The following is a 14,663-nucleotide window of genomic DNA, read 5'->3' on the forward strand; positions in this document are numbered from 1 at the left end:
TTAAGAACAATGTGAAGAAAGAAAGAAGCTCAAGCTTAACGTATTATCAGTACCAACTGCATTAATAATTGAATCTGAATTGTAGAACAATTCTCCAAAGAATGACAGAATCAAGTTTACATTTTAAAAGTGGAACAATGTAACTTAAAAGCAGTTCAACGGTATGGTATAATTTCTAAATCACAATTTTTTTTTTTTTTTTACTTTTTCTATTAGTCTTGTATTATGCCAACTGGCTTTAGTAATCAAATGATTTTCTAGTGATAATTATTATTATGGAAGATCAATTTAGTTATAAGAATGAAGGAAATGAAAATATTTAAATGGAGAAACAAATACCACCTTCCTTCTAGAAGTCTACCAAACAAATTGCTGTCAGGAAAGTAGAGAAAACATGTATGATGTATATATCCAAAATAAAATTTGCAGTGAAATGAATGAAAGCACATTACAGATAAATAAACCAACCTGCAAGGTGAGAACGGCTTCGTTTACTTTTTCTGCTATCTCCTTCCTTGCTTTTTCTTCAATCAACCGTTTATGCTGTTCAGCTTCAGCATGTGCTAACATATTTCTCTCCATATAACTTTTGAGGTTTACTACTTCTCGTTTCAGCTGCTTCTTATTCTTCTGTAGTGTTTCACATTGCATTCGTATTGCTTTCATAGAGAATAATGTCTGTTGAAGTTGAAGAACTTCATTCTCTGCATCCAGATGTAGACATCGTGAAGGTGCAGTTTCCTGTGCTTCTATAAGGTCAACCTGCATGAGTAAAACAGTATAGTTTTGTAATGAAGAAGGTAGACTGAGAATGGTCTAACATAAAACTAATAATGTTTTAAATAAATTCAGTTGCAATAAAATGTTACCTATACTGTTGTAGAGTCATAAAATACAGACCCTTGGATTACTCAGAAAATTAAAAACAAAGTTAAAATCACCAGAATTCACACAAATTTGTCCTTTACTTTCATCCTCTTTGCCACACAACATTTGGACTTGATCTTAGACTTCTGTTTTCCTATGATTGTTTCATGGCTGTCCTCCTTAAAATGGCTCTAAGTCACCCCGTTAGCACAAAGTCTCTTATTCCTGTAACCCACTATCATTCTCCATAATTTGTAATGAAGTTTTAAGGGCATCATATTGAATTATTTGGGCCTGAGTCAATAAATGGCTCCCATAATAAGACTCTGAAAATAAGACTCTAATGAATAAATCTTGAAAAAAAAATGGATTCCAATACCATAAGCCTTTTGCTGAACTGCAAATGTCTTATGCTAATTTGAGTTACATTTCAAAGAGTAATGATACTTGGAATTAAGAAGCAATCACATCTCCCAGTATAAAAGTTCAATGGCATGATCCATACCATTTTTCTGAAGAAAAATGGCTTAATTCAGTAGTATAGTCTTGTAATTTATTGTTACTTTACACAAAATAAGGGAGCACATTAAACAGTGACAACAAAAAATTGCACTGAAGTTTCAGTGGTGCTGAGTTGGAAAGAACTGCTTTCCTTTAGAGGAAATAATTATGATTCTTTTTTATTTTATAAAGGTAAGTGACGCAGTGGTTTTAAAACATCTACAAATTGCTTGCCACTTCTCCCATGACATTCCCTCTCCTGAATACAAGCTGGCATTGACAACCGGTTTCTTGTGAACACAATGTGACAGAACTGCTGGGTGACTTCTAAGGTGGGGTTACAGCTTCTACTTGACTCTTTCTCTCTAGGGACACTTGTCCTTAAAATGCAGCCAACATGCTGTGAGAAAGCCCAAACCACACCGTGAATCCTCAGGTAGGTAGGTGTTCGAGCTGACTTCTCTAACTAACATCCCAGCCAAAAGCCAGCTTCAAATGCTGCACAGGTGAATGAACAAGGCTTTAGACGATTCTAGTTCTCAGCTTTCAGTTGCCTCAGCTGATGCCAAGTAAAGAACAAGTGAGCTGGCCCCACTGAGCCTTGCCTAAAACTGCAGATTGTGAACAAAATAGATGTTGTTTTGAAACACGGCATTTTGTTATATACCAAAAAATAACTGATACAGATATTGACACTACATATGGAATGCATAACAGAACAACAAAAACTACTAAAACACGTTGGATTATCATTGGACCAGGAGCTAAGTGGAAGATGAAAGGACCCACAGAAGAATAAGCATGAAAACAAGAAGAGTCTTAAAGAGACTGTTAGTGGAAGCCTAATGGTCCTCGAAGATGGTAGGAAGGGTTTCAAGGATAGTGAAGACAATGATTCTGGAACCTGAAGGAAATTGCACTGTTACTACACAGCCGCTGAAAGTAAAACCAATGCAAGAGATAAGCTAAAGAAAGACTACTGCATATAAAGGAACCAGGACTTTCTGGGTTCAAGTATCTGTTTCCTTTTTACAGCCTCTCCACATGTCAGATTCCCAAATATAGACAGTCCTTGACTTAACATGGTTCGACTCACCATTTTCTGACTTTTTATAATAGTGTGAAAATGATATGTGTTGAGTAACAAAATGGTATGTGTAAGCCTCTTGGCTTACAGGGGTGGTTACATCAGGATAAAGTCATTGTAAATGGAAATTTTTATAAATGGAAAACCCACCCACAACTTCTAATATTTGCAATTTATGATGGCCCATAAATTGAAAATATCAGTCATAACAAATGCAAACAGTCATCCAGACATAACCCCATCCTAACTTGAGGGGCACCTGTATTGCTGAGATAAATGGCCTCTGGGATAAGATCAAATCCAGGGTGCTGCCAGGAGAACACAGTCTGAAGGTGAAGCCAAGATTGTCAGTGTAAGACCCTTTCTTAAGACCTCAGAAAGATTTAAGGTGGTGCCTCAAATTCCCTTAAAGATCTTAAGGGAATATGCATCTTAAGGCACTGTCCTACTACAGCTTCACAGGAAGCACAAGGTGAAGTGCTTATCTCAAAGAGATCTGGACAAGAGGTTTTTCCATGACAAGAACCCAAGTAAAATTCACAAGAGACTCTAAGTATTTAAGAGAATTGTAGTAACAATAGCACTGCTTGCTAGCTTGGATTAAAAGACACCAAGACAGTAAAAATGAAAAGAGGCCTTAGGACCTAAGAAGTTCTATAGGGAGGAAGCTGGCTGAGGAAACCACTTAGCTGAAAACACAGGTCATTGCTTATGAAAAGGATACAACAAAGAATCAAGAAGGCAGCACAAACAGCCACAGAGGATGGTTCCCACGAAGTCCAAATCAAAGAAGTAGAAGCACACATCAGACTGTATTTCAGAACTGCTATGGTCTAGTATTTCGTTTGTGACTCCCATTTTCTCTCTGTTCAATAGGAGGGTCTCTAGCAGTTTAGGAGAATGCTGGGTGGGTGAGTGGTAGATAACTTGTCCCTTTAATTCTTAAGTCTTAGTGTTGACAAGAAATGCACTCAAGGGGTTATACCGCAGAAAGCACAACCCAGGGTGATATCTCTACTGGACGTGATAAAGATGGTAGGATCTTGCACTTCAAGCCTGAGCTTGCTGCCATATTAAATGAAACGTGTATATGTGTGGTGGGGGGTTAGGATCTTGCACTTTAAGCCTGAGCCTGCTGCCATACAAAATGAAACCTGTGTATAGGGTGGGAGGTAATAATTACAAATGAGTGTGTTTTTCAAGTGGTAGAAATTTTTAGAATTGTAGTTATAGGGCCAATTGTGCAGGTTTTAAAACATGTCTATACATTCCTTAATATGCACAGCATAGACAAAGATATCATCGAGATGGCTGACTGGGAATATCCAGCACTCATCTCATTTGAAAAAAAAAAACCAAAACAGCAAGTAGGTAACCACACCTTGAGGAAAGCATCAAAGAGAGCATACTGGAATTCAGCAGGAAATTGAGAGGGATCCTCTGATGACAGAAGGAAAGGGAACTGAGGTAGGCAGCCCAGCCAGGATTCATCTCAAAGCAAGGACAGATTCCCCCAAATCCCTAGCCCCACAGCCCCCTATACCTGTGGTAATAGGTGGTCACCTAATAGCCCACCAGGGAAACTGCTCTAGGTCAAAGGGATCCTAAGCGTGTGCTCTCCAGAGCCTGGGAGCCACCTGACTGATACCACTGCCACCAACAGCAGTCCTGTCCCCTTCAGTGGCAGTACTATGCATACCTGTGCATACGTTTAGGAGGCCGGAGAACTGGCCCACTCAAGTGTACCATGAAGGAGCCTGAGAACAAGCCTGCCAAACCCACCAGGGGCAGTGCCCATGTGAGCCATATGAGAGCCTGAAGACAAGGCTACTTTGCTTGTTTCTGCTGTTGTTGCTTCAGTGCTCACATACACTGTCCAGGGCCCTGAGGAGCAGCCCACCCCAACCAGGTCTGTGTGCATTTACCCAGGCGCCATCTACCACTGACACCAACGACCGTCCTACTGCCCCACCTGGCACCTGCACAAGGCATCCAGGAGCATAAAGACAGGGCTGCCTCACCAGCCACTGACAAAGTCTCTTGCATGTACCTTCAGTGAACCTGTGGACAAGCCTGCTCCACACACTGCCATAGGTACCCACCCAAATATTCCTCACAGGGGCCTGGAGAAATGCCCATGCAGCCTGCTTTCACCACTACCAGTGCCCATGCATGCTACCAAGGGATCCGAGGTCCGACCCCCAGCTGCTACTGTCATCTCCAGTGCCACAAGTGTCACCAAGGTCCTTTGGGCTGGCCTCCTACTGCCACCTCTGATCCCAGCACACACCACCTGGAGGCCCAAGGGCCAGCCCACTCAGGTACCCTACTGCCACCAAAAACTGGCAAGCCTGGCCTGGTGCTGCCAGTCTAGTACTTGTATATGCCATCAATGTGCCTGAGGACTGGCCTGCTGTCCTCCCCATCACCATCAAGGCCTCACCACAGCATCCCCCACTACTAACAATTACACTGTAAGCCACTGAGGAACTTACCTGACACTGATGTTGATTACAGCAGAAGAAAACATAAGTATATGGAGACTACACCAATGCACGCCCCCCATCATCAATGCCAAAGCACCATATTCAACCAACAACATAGATACATCTACAGAAAAAAGTTGACACCTAAAACTACATGAAGTGACTGTTACACCAGCTGCACAGCTATCAACATAAAGGACACAAGAAGTATAAAAAATTAAAGAAACATGACACTTCCAAAGGAATACAGTAATTCTCCAGTAACAAATCCCAAAGAAAACAAAACCTATAAAATTCAAAATAATGATCTTAAGGAAACATAGTGAGATATACAATAATGCAAAGGAATCAGGAAAGATTCCTGATAGGAAAGATAGATAATACAAAGGAATCAGGAAAACAATTTATGATCTAAATAAGAAATTCAACAATGAAAAAGACAGCATGCAAAGGAACCAAACAGAAATCCTGGAACTGAGAATTCAATACATAAAATAAAAACAACTGAAAATGTTGGCAATAGGCTAGATCAAGCAGAAGAATGAATTTCTGAACTTGAAGAGAGGTCTTTATATGAGGTCAGACAAATAAAAAGCAAAAAGAAAAAGAAAGAAAAGAAAGAAGACAGTGTATGTTATATATGGGCCATCATGAGCCAAAAATTTTTCGAATATTGGGAGTTGCAGAAATAGAAGAGATGGGAAAAGGCACAGAAAACCAATCTAATGAAATAATAGCTGAAAAACTCCCAAGTCTTGTGAGAGATATAAACATCTAGATACAGATATCTCAAAGATCCCCAAAGAAATACAATTTAAAAAGTCTTCTCTGAGGCACATCACAGTCAAATGTCAAAAGTCAAAGACAAAGAGCAAGAGAAAAACACCAAGTCACATGCAAGGGAATCTGTATCAGACAAACAGCATATTTCTCAGCAGAAACCTTAGAGGACAGGAGAGAATGAGATGATATATTTAATATGCAGGAAGAAAGAGACTGCCTGTCAAGAATACTATATCTGGCAAAGCTATCCTTTAAAACTGAAAAGGAGGGGCCAGGTGCAGTGGCTCATCCCTGTAATCCTAGCACTTTGGGAGGCCAAGGTGGGCAGATTGCCTGAGCTCAGGAGTTCAAGACCAGCCTGGGCAGTATGGCAAAACCCCATCTCTACTAAAAATACAAAAAAATTAGCCAAGCATGGTGGCTCATGCCTGTAGTCCCAGCTACTCCGGAGGTTGAGGCATGAAAATTGCTTGAACCTAGGAGGCAGAGGTTGCAGTGAACTGGGTTCATGCCACTGAACTCCAGCTGGGGCCACAGAGTGAGACTTCTGTCTCCAATAAATAAATAAAACTGAAAAAGAAATAACATCTCAGACAAGCAAATCTGAAGGAATGCATCACCACTAGACTGATCCTACAAGAAATGCTTACAGGAGTCCTCAATCCGGAAGCAAAAAGACAGTGTCTACCACCATGAAAATCAAAAAACTATAAAACTCATTGGTAGAGCAGGTACAAAAATGAAAAAGAGAAAGGAATCAAATATTATCACTACAGGAAACCACTAAATTGTAGAGGTAAACAATAAAAGAGGAAAAAAGGAACAGAGGATAGACAAAACAATCACTAAACAATTAATAAAATGAAAGGAGTAAGTCCTCACCTATCAATAAAAACCTTGACTATACCTGATTTAAATTCCCCAAATAAAGATATAGATAGAATGAATGGATTACAAAAAAAAAAGACCAAATGATATGCTGCCTACAAGAAACTCACTTCACCTGTAAAGTCACATAGCCTGCAAGTGAAAGGATGGAAGGATAGTCCATGCAAATGAAACCAAAAGCACGCAGGAGTAGTTATATTTATATCAGACAAAATAGATCTTAAGTTAAAAAAATAAAAGAGAAAAAGAAGGTCATTATATAATAATAACAGGATCAATTCAGCAAGAGGATACAACAGTTATAAAGGTATATGCACTCAATACCTGAGCACACAGATATATAAGGCAAACATCACTGAAACTAAAGAGACAGATAGTCCCTAGTACAATAATAGATAGGGACTCTAACACCTGACTTTCAGCACTGAAGGGATCATCTAAACAGAAAACTGACAAAGAAACATCAAAATGAACCTGCACTATAGACCACATGGACCTAGCTGACACTTACACATTTCATTAAAAAGCTGCAGAATACACATTCTTCTCATTAGCACAAAGAACATTCTCCAGAATAGACCATATATTGCGTTTAAAAACTCATAGCTAGTATTTTCTCAAACCACAATGGAATAAAAATGGAAATCAATAATGACAAAAACTTTGTAAACTGTACAAACACATGGAACTTAAACAGCCTGCTTATGAATGAACAACTGGGCCAATCAATAAATTAAGAAAAAAAGTAAAAATACCTTGAAACCAATGAAAATGGGGGGAAAAAATCAACCTCTATAGAAAGCGACAAAAGAAGCACTAAGAGGGCGATTTATAGCAATTAACAGCTACATCCAAAAATGAGAAAGACTTCAAATAAACAGCCTAACAATGCACCTGAAGAAACCAAAAAAGCAAGAACAGACCCAAAACTCAAACATAGTAGAAGGAAAGAAATGATAAAGGCAGGGCAGAACGGAATGAGGTAGAGTAAAAAAGCAAAACAAACAAACAAAACATCCTTCAAAGTAAAAGATGATTTTTGGAAAATATAAACACAACTGATAAACTGCTAACCATATTAAACAAGAAAAAAGAGAAAACTCAAGCAAATAAAAAGAGAAACAGAGAAGGATATATTAAAACTGATACCAAAGAAATAGATGGGGTCATGAGAGACTATTATGAACAACTATATGCCAACAGACTAGAAAACCTAGGGAAAATGTATACATTCCTGGAAATGTATAACCAGCTAGAATGAACCAAGAAGAAATGGAAACCTGAACAGACCATAACAGGTAATGTAATTGAATCAGCAATAAAGTATCCCCACAAAGAAATGTCTAAAATTGGGTTAAGTTTACTCTGAATTCTTCTAAAGTTTTAAGGAAAAACTAACACCAAGTTTTCATAAATTATTACAAAATCTTCATAGTTTATTCTAAAGGTCAGTATTACTCTAAGGCCAAACCCAGACAAAGACACAAAAACAAAACTATATGCCAATATCCCTGAAGGTCACAGATACAAAAATCATCAGAGAAATAAAGGGGATCCAAACTGGAAAACAGAAAGTCAAATCGTCTCCCTGTGCACATGACCTGATCTCATATACAGAAAACCATAAATATGCCACCAAGAAAGCCTGTTAGAACTAAAAAATTCAGCAAAGGTTCAGGCCACAAAATCAGCACATAAGAACAGTGCCAATGGCATGTGTAACATTTCTATACACTAATAATCAACTAGAACAAAAAGACGTCAAGAAGGCAGTCCCACTAATCTAGCTACAAATAATTAAATGCCTCAGAAAAAGTTAAAGAGATAAAAGACCTTTATAAAAAAAACACAAACAAACAAACAAACTACAAAACACTGACAAAAGAAATTGTAGAGGACACAAACATGGAAAGATATTGCATGCTCACAGACCGGAAGAATATTGGTTAAATGACCTTATTACTGAAAGCGGTCTACAGATTCAATGCAAGCTCTATTAAATACCAAGTTTTGATGTTTTTAGGGGGAAACAAGATGGTCACCACATGCAGCCAGGAAATGCCTCTCTGTGAGAAAGAAACCAAAATATCAAGTAAATAATCACACTTCAAGCAGGTCTTTGGAGAGAAAACACTGAAATTTGATAGAGAGGTAATGCAGGCATCAAGGATGAAGGGGAAGAAATCTGGGAAGCCCGCACAGAGTCACCAAGCACTAGCATCGCTCCCCAATCCAGAAACTAAGGAAGGGGTGAGTGAAGGAACTGTGCAGCACCACACTCCCAGCAAGGAACTCTGGGATACTAGCTCCCAGAGATCCCTGGACCCACACAGACACCTGAATTGCGAATAGTCACAGGCAGAGCTCAAACCTGCATACAGCCCAGAGGGTTTGGCACCTGGTGCAGCTGCAGCAAAACATGACCATAGGCACCCATCCCCCAGGGCTCTCCACCTTGCTCTGAATGACTCTAGCTCCTGTTTACCGCCAGGCCAGCAGACAGTAGGGCTGCATTTACCATGGGACTGCAGCATATCTGGTCTGTGCACCTTCTTGTCCACCAGTCCCTCCCAAGGCCCCTGCTTGGCTACTCACACAAGGGTAAGCACACAGCATAGCCTCCACTGCCCCATCTGAGTGCTCTGCCAGAGGCCTAGGAGTAATTCAGCCCCCATCCCCAGCACAGCCAATGCTCAACCCCATGGGACCAGAAGACAAAGTCATGAACCTGGTCTCGATACCCCCAGGATTCAAGCACGCTGCTCAAGTATACTGAGCTGGTATCTGTGGCCTGAGCTCAAGAACAGGAGAAGTTTCCTCTCTCAGAATGCCAAGAAGAGGGAGGCCTGAGTTCATATGCCAGTGTGGGAGCCAGGTGAGCTCCCTCTACAACAGCAGTCCTCAACCTTTTTGGCACCAGGGGCTGGCTTCGTGGAAAATAATTTTTCCACAGACTGGCGGGGCTGAGGATGGTTTCACTGATGACACTGTTCCACCTCAGATCATCAGGCATTAGATTCTCATTAAGAGCACGCAACCTAGATCCCTCACGTAGACAGTTCACAACAGGGCTTGTGCTCCTATGAGAAGCTAATGCCACTGCTGATGTGACAAGAGGCAAATCTCAGGTGGTAATGCTCACTCACTAGCCCTCCCCTCACCTCCTGCTGTGCGGCCCAGTTCCTAACAGGCCACTGACTGGTACTGGTCCACCACCTGGAGGTTGGGAACCCTGCTTCTACAACACCTGTCCAGGAAGGGTGTAACCTGTCTGTCCACGGCCTCTGCCTGAGGGAGCCTGAAACAGCTAACAGTCCTAGTGATCTGGGTGTGGAAGGATGGGAGACAAAACTACCTAGTTGGGCCTGCCCTGTGGACAGACAATGGAGGGAGGCCTGGTTGGGCAAGTGTGGCTGGGTGGTCCCCACAGCCGTCTGCTGGGCAAAATATCCTGGGCCATGGGCACCACACCAGCTGCACCCCACAGAACCACAGCCCTGCCCGGGGATCCTCCCGCCTTGACCATTATATCAACAGACCACCCGCAGACACACAGACATACTCTACAACCTGCTCTGACTCTACCAAGCCCAGAGGACCAGCAGGTCTCCAGGGAGTTGTTGGTCTCTTAGCAACCTAACTTGTGGCTTGGGCCACCCTAAGGGTAGGAGGTGTGCAGCCCATAAAATTCATGTGTGGCACCAGTGATTGGAGGGGGCTCTCCCAAATTCCAGGAACTGATTTGGTGAGGGGGTTATCTCTCACCTTCCCAATCCTACTTCTTCCTCTTCCCCAGAGCACTGCTGCAAACACACTGAAATAGAAAAGAGGCATGCCAGCCCATACTCTAGAGCACCATCTCCTGGATTGCAGACTGAATTACACCACCAAACAAAAATCATTATATACCTTCAACACACATTTGTAGAAATCCAGTGCAGGAAAGTAGCCACAAGGAAGGAACCTGTGTGGAGTCCTGGCTATCTGAAACCACCCAGAAAGAAAGCCAATCAACGATACACAATACACACCACAAACCCTCAAAGGGAAGAAAAGAACATAAAAACAAAAATCCCCATCCAAATGACAGGAATTTCAAAAAGATAAAGAAACTGCAGCACTCTCAGATGAGGAATAATCAGCACAAGAACTCCAACAATTCAACAAATCAGAGAGTTTCATTACCTCCAAAAAAATCACACTAGCTCCCCAGTAATAAAATCTCACCAGATTAAAGTGTAATGACATGCTTTATGACAGACATGCGATTCAGAATCTCAATGACAACAAAGCTCAGTGAGATTAAAGAGAAAGCTGAAACCCAATCCAAGGAACCAGTATAACCATCCAGGAGTTGAAACACGACATAGCCATTTTTAAAAAGAGGCAAATTGAACTTCTGGAGCTGCAAAATTCAACACAGGAGGGAACTTCAAAACCAGATGAGACCAAGTAGAGGAAAGGATTACAGAACTCAAAGATCAGTCTTTTGAATCAATCCAGACAAAAATAAAGATAAAACAATTTTAAAATGAACAAAACATCTGAGGAATGTGGGATTTAGTAAAGACACCAATCTATGACTCATTGGCATTGCTGAGAGAGAAGGAGAGAGAGTATGCAACTTGGAAAACATATCTGATGATACAGTTCATGAAAATTTCCCCAATCTCATTAGAGAGGTTGATGGAAAAATTCAAGAAATTCACAGAACCTCTACAACCATTCCCAAGATGCACAGCCCATCAGACTTTCTAAGGTCAACATGAAAGGAAAAATCTTACAGGCAGCTAAAACACCTGCATCAGGTGAACAGCTGACCTCTTTCTGGCAAAAACCTTATAAGCCAGATGAAAGTGGGGTCTATTTTCAGCATCCTTAAAGAAATTTCAGCCAAGAACTTCATGTAACTCTAATCTAAGCCTCATCAGTGACAGAGAAATACAATCTTTTCCAGACAAACACTAAGGGAATTCATTACCACTAGACCAGACTTATAAGATATTCTTAAGGGGGTCCTAAATATGGAAAAGAAAGAATAATACCCACTACCACAAAAACACACTTAAGTACATAGACCACAGACCCTGTTACACAACTACACAATCAAGAGTACAAAGCAACCAGCTAAAAACATCATGGCAGTATCAAAATCTCACATATAAATATTAACATTGAATTCAGTGGTCTAAATGCCTCACTTAAAGGGCACAGAGTAGGCATGTTGAATTAAAAAAACAAACCAACAACAAGAACTAACAGTCTGCTATCTTCAGAAGACACATGTCACATGTAATGCACCCACAGGCTCTGAGTAAAGGGATGGACAAAGATCTGTCACCCCTTGCAAAAAACAAGGGGTTGTTATTCTTAGATAAAACAGACTTTAAACCAACAACAGCCAAAAAAGGACAAAGAAGGGCATTACACAATGATAAAGGACTCAATTCACCAAGAAGATATCCCTATCCTAAATATATACCCACCCAACACTGGAGCACCCAGATTCAAAAACAACCAAGTCCTTCCAGACCTACCAAAAGACTCAGTCACACAATAACAGTGGGAGGCTTCAACACCTCATTGATAGCGTTAAGGCAAATCATCGAGACAAAAAACTAACAAAGAAATTCTGGGCTTAAATTTGACACTTGACTAATTGCACCTAACAGGACATCTACAGAATATTCCACCAAACAACCATAGAATACACTTTTTTCTCATCTGCACAAAGAACTTACTCCAAGATCAACAATATGCTTGGTCATAAAGCAAGTCATAATAAATTTTTAAAAAATGAAATCACACGACACCATACTCTTGTACTACACTGCAATAAAAATAGAAATGAATACCAAAAAGATCTCTGAAAATCACACAATTACATGGAAATCAAACAACTGGCTCCTAAATGACATTGGGATAAGAAATAATTTAAGGCAGAAATCAAAAAATTATTTGTAATAAGCAAAAAGAAACATTATACCAAAACTTCTGGGATACAGCAAAAGCAGCATAAGAGGAAAGCTCATAGCACAAAACAAATACTGTCGAAAAGTTAGATCAGTAATTAACAAGCTGACACTGTGCTGAGAGGAACTATAAAACAAGAACAAAAATCCCCAAAGTTGGCAGCAGAAAAGAAATAACTAAAATCAGAGCATACCTGAGAAATTTGAGGTCCCAAAATCCATACAAAGGATCAATGAAACCAAAAGGACTAAATGATACTGAAGGCCACTAGCTAGACAAATTAAAACAAAACAACAAAACAGAGAACATCTAAATAAGCACAATCAGAAATGACAAAGATGACATTACAACCAATCCCATAGAAATACAAAAGATCCTCAGAGACTACAATGAACACCACTGTATGCACACAAACTAGAATATCTAGAAGAAATGGATAAATCCCTGGAAACACAACTTAACAAAGATTGAACCAGGAGGAAATTAAAATTATGAACAGATGAATAACAAGTTCTATAATTGAATCAGTAATAAAAAACCTACTAGCCAAAAACAGATCCAGATCAGACTGACTCACAGCCAATTTCCACCAGACACACAAAGAAAAGGTGTTAACAAACCTACTGAAACTATTCCAAAATATTGAGGAGATACTTCTCCCTAACTCATTGTATGACACCAGCGTCATCTTGATACTAAAAGCCAGCAAAGACACAACAAATAAAGAAAACACAGCCCAATATCCCCGATGAATGTAGACAACAAAGTCCTCAACAAAATATCAGCAAACAAAATCCAGCAACACATCAAAAACTAACTTCACCACAATAAAGTCGGCTTTATATTTGTGATTCAAGTTGGTTCAAGGTACACAAATCAATAAATGTGTTTAACCACATCAACAGAGTGAAAAAGAAAAACCGTATGGTCATCTCAAAAGATGCAAAAAAGCTTTCAATAAAGTCCATCATTCCTTCATGAAAAAAACACTCAACAGATTAGGCATCAAAGAAATAGACCTCAAAATAATAAGGGCCCCTCGGTAACAAACCCACAGCTAAAACCATACAGAATGGGCAAAAGCTGGAAGTAGGGACTGAGTGCAGTGGCTCATGCCTGTAACCCCAGCATGCTGGGAGGTGAAGACAGTAGAATCACTTGAGGACAGGAGTCTGAGACCAGCCTGGGCAACACAGTTAGACCTTGTCTCTATAAAACAATAAAGAAAAAAAATAAAGAAAAAGGAACAAAAAAAGCTGGAAGCATTCCCCTTGACAACTGGAACAAGACAAGGATGCCCAGTCTCACCGCATGTATTAAACATAGTACTGGAACTCCTAGTCAGAGCAATCAGGCAAAAGAAAGAAAGAAAAGGCATCCAAAAAGGAAAAGATGCCAAACTATCTCTCTTTGTGGATGATATGATTCTATACCTAGAAAACTCTAAAGAGTCTTCCAATTTATCCTGGAACTGATAAATGACTTCAGTCAGGACACAAAAATCAATGTAAAAATATCAGTAGCATTTCTATACACCAATAAAGTTCACGCTGAGAGACAAATCAAGAATGTAATCCCATTTACGATAGCCACACACAAAAAAGCAAATTACTTAGGAATGCATCTAACCATGGAGATCAAAGGTGTCTACAAGGAGAACTACAAAACACTGCTGAAAAAAATCATGACAGCAAATAGATGACACCAAAAAAATGGAAAAACATTCCATGCTCATGGATTGAAAAAATCAATAGCATTAAAATGGCCATACAGCCCAAAGCAATCTACAGATTCAATACTATTTCTATCAAACTACCAATGTCATTTTTCACAGCATTAGAAAAAAACTATTCTAAAATTTCATATGGAACCAGAAAAGAGCCCAAACACCCAAAGCCATCCTAAGCAAAGAGAACAAGGCCTGACACATCACATTACCCAACTTCAAACTATACTACAGTAAACAAAGCCTACAGTAAACAAATTGGCACGGTACTGGCACAAAAATAGACACCTAGACCAATGGAACAGAATAGAGAGCCCAGAAATAAAACTACATGCCTACAACCATTTGATCT

The 14,663-nt window shown here is 40.0% G+C and overlaps 1 pseudogene across 1 annotated transcript in view; it reads right to left on the bottom strand.

Moving 5' to 3' along the window:
* Nucleotides 1-14,663, bottom strand: part of LOC104680682 — a 37,776-nt pseudogene that overhangs the window by 8,812 nt on the left and 14,301 nt on the right. Inside the window, exon 5 of the transcript XR_004055009.1 lies at nt 469-762. The product of XR_004055009.1 is annotated as a putative coiled-coil domain-containing protein 144C (transcript). The remainder of the gene's footprint in view (nt 1-468; nt 763-14,663) is intronic.

The sequence above is a fragment of the Rhinopithecus roxellana genome, chromosome 19 (genome assembly GCF_007565055.1).
Source record: "Rhinopithecus roxellana isolate Shanxi Qingling chromosome 19, ASM756505v1, whole genome shotgun sequence".
NCBI lineage: Eukaryota > Metazoa > Chordata > Mammalia > Primates > Cercopithecidae > Rhinopithecus > Rhinopithecus roxellana.